Genomic DNA, 3,510 nt, shown 5'->3' on the forward strand with positions numbered 1-3,510 from the left:
CTGGTGTCGTTCGTCGGGATGATGATCGCACAGAGTAGAAACACACAGAGTAGACGAGGTCGGAGTGAAAAGGTTACTATCCACTGACTTGAGAGCATCGGCGCACAGAAGTAGTGATATCAAAGCAATCCGATTGTTTTTTATAGAGAATCGTATCGGAGATATGTTCACACGTTGTAAATAATAGAAAGTATTCGTTTGTAAGCGAGTGTTAAGAAGAAAATCAAGGATTATGAATCAATTTCGACGGAGCTCTAACACAAACAACGCGCTCATGCGCTTTGTCATTTCAGTAATTAAAGTCTAGATTTTTAAAATGCATCAAAATTACAGCAAAGCGCAACCGTACAGTGCTCTGCAGGGGTCAAAAAGGATATTAACAGTACATTTTGAAGAGATCTCATCTTGAAAACTCAGAGATGTGGATTCGGACGGCAATTAAATGACCACACAACCTTGATGTTTGTCAAAAAACTGTAGGTAATTCAGCTGGGGATTTTTACGCGGGTGGTGGGAGAAAAACACTGACATTCTGGATTCGGGCGACAATAAAAATCACTGACTAGCCCCTGTAAATGATGAAAAAACCTTACGACCCCACGAGAAACAATTACCATTCGAATAGGGCTTTTGACAGTAGATGGCGCTTATGGAACAGCAGAAATATATTGAAATAGCTTCCTCCCGTAGTGCTGTTTTGTTCTGGCAGCGCATGAAAGCCAATTTTTGTAATAGCACCATGCTACAAGGGGTGTGCCATATCATACCATCCACGATAATACCGGTATAAATTTTTACATGATATCACGATATCAATGATAGCGTGGCGCTATCGATGGCATGGCGCATTTACGTTCCCTAGCAACAACACCTGTCAGAGTATACACAAAGAGCAGCATGTCAGCCTCCAATAACTACTTAGTACCTAAAAAGGGAGCTACTTGGTTACAAGAGGTCAGCCCTCTTGACAACTGACTAAACATTGACAACTTACAGCTGTTATTGATGTTTGCAGCGCAATATTTGACCGGAAGGGTAACATTGACAGTTATTTTAGTCAGTTACGGCTCGTTAGATCTGGCATTCTGCCTTCTTTGAATCAGACACAGAGATATAGTGTGTAAGATTACCTTTATTTGAATGAATGGATTATAGCATTTATTTGGATTAATTATTGAGAGAGAGAGAGAGAGAGAGAGAGAGAGAGAGATTCGTACCTGTGTGACTGCGTCTGTTCAGCGTCTCTCTTAATGAAGATGTGGGTTTATTAATGAAAAATAGCGATGTAACCACATCGTTGCTGAGAAATATAATGTAGTGATCCAGTAACTTAGCTATTTTATTGCTAAAAGTCACAGGGCGGCGTTAATAACAAGTTTCTGTGCTCATGAATGTGTAGCACGATCTCTGCTCTCTGAATGCGAGTGACGCGTGTGTGTGTGTGTGTGTGTGTGCGTGTGAGCTTCAATAGCTCCGTTTACATCCACACTTTTATGTCATTCAAATTAAAATCATTCCGATTAAACGATTCTGTGGACAGTTTACACGAGACTTTATCTAAACCGATCTGGTGTTGCTGTAAGAAACACCTCAGGCGCAGTTGAAGTAGAAAGTGCCTGGGACAAATGCTGTCAGATGAGATGGCGTAGCCAGGCTATGTCTGTGTCATTATTCCAACATTATCTTCATAACTTGTTACAAAATAAAAAGTTTAACACTTCAGAAAAATTTGTGTATCCCTATGAAAGCAGTGTTTATGCAGCATTTTCATGCAGACTTTCGGACTTTTAAACCGATTACAGTGCTCCGTCTAAACACACCTGAAATGAAAACAGCGCATTAATATATAATGAGGATTCATCTGACTTGGAACTACCTGTGCATTAAACGATTTTATTGCACACCTTCCAGCCAATTAGAATTAAAAATTCAGACAGACCATGGCATAAATTACATTAGTTATTGTTAAACTAAAATGTAATGTTATGGTTTTGTTTGCACTAATAAATGCTGTTGCCTACCAGCTGCAATAACCAATTAAACGTATTAACCATATATTTTTTTTCTATATCGTCATAAATATCGTTATCGCAAATATTCTTGAAATATCGTGATATAATTTTGAGGCTATATCGCCCACCCCTACATGCTACTCTAACAAAATTCAGTTCATGCTTAATTCAAGCACTTTCAAGGACCTATGTTTGTTTTCAAGTACTTTCCAAGCCTTGAATCCATGTCTCTGAAATTCAAGTACTTTCAAGAAGCGTGGGAACCCTGTAAATGGGCGAGTAGGATAATAGGAGTAAACCAACGGAATTTAAGAAATATTTATACAAAACAGCTGTACCGGAAAGAAAGTGCTGTCTTGAATGATCGGTCGCATCCCTTAAGGAATGATTTTCAGTAACTTCCTTCTGGTCGCCAGTTTGTGGCTTCGAGATGGAAGACTAGACGGTACAGGAATAATTTTGTTCCAGCAGCAATTTAAATTTTAAATAATATGAGTAAGAGAGATGTTTTAGTATTTGATAGTTAATTTGGACAGAGGATTTTGTGCGTGTCATGGTGCAGCTTGTCATGTAAATCTGTATGTGAAATGTTATTTATATGTCTTCAATGTCTCTGTTTTTGGATGACCGAATTCTTCTTTTATCTGCAAAACTATTTTACCTGCGGGTATGAAAAAAAGAAAACTAACCAACTAGAACGCAGCTTTTCAATTTCCGGATAGTTGGAATAGTAATCAATAACCACCAAGAAATCTTTGCCATTTAACTGGAACAAATCAGTTCCTACCTTTTCCCATGGTTGAGTAGGCACATCAGCATGGGTTCTTTTGCTTGATTATAATGATGACTCAAACAGATGTCTCACTTGTTGATTAGTTCCTCAATGTGTCTACTAATTCCAGGCCAATAAACAGCTTGTCTTGCTCTTCGCTTTCATTTTTCAATGCCGAGATGCCCTTCATGTATGCGATGAAGCATGTCTGGACGCATGGACACTGGAATGACAATTCAACTTTTTCGCAGCAACATGCCATTACATACACTCAGTTCTGCCCTTATTGGAAAATACAGCAGACACTTGCCTTTGCTCCATCCTTGCTGAAGAAGAACCATCACCCTTTGCAACTCAGCATCTTTAGCAGTTTCCTCCACAATACGTTTCAATATCTCATTCGAAAAGGGCAAAGAGGAAACCACCGTACTCACATGTCCTTCCAGTTCTTCCATGAGGGGGCTGCTCTCTGAAATTACCGTTGCCCGAGACAGCGCATCAGCCACAATGAGATACTTCCCAGGTGAATACACTAGATCAGCGCTTCCTAAACTTCAGAGTGGTAAGGCCACCCAAAAACATAGCAAGAGCTCCACGGCCCCCATACCATAGTCGTCCTCACAAAGTTTTTATTAAACATATTTAATATTTGCAACTGGTGCGATTTATGCTGAGGATATGCGTTCCCTATAAAACAGCATTCTTGTTATTTTATCAAACACAATC

Source organism: Gobio gobio (assembly GCF_949357685.1).
Source record: "Gobio gobio genome assembly, chromosome: 5".
NCBI classification, from domain to species: Eukaryota; Metazoa; Chordata; class Actinopteri; order Cypriniformes; family Gobionidae; genus Gobio; species Gobio gobio.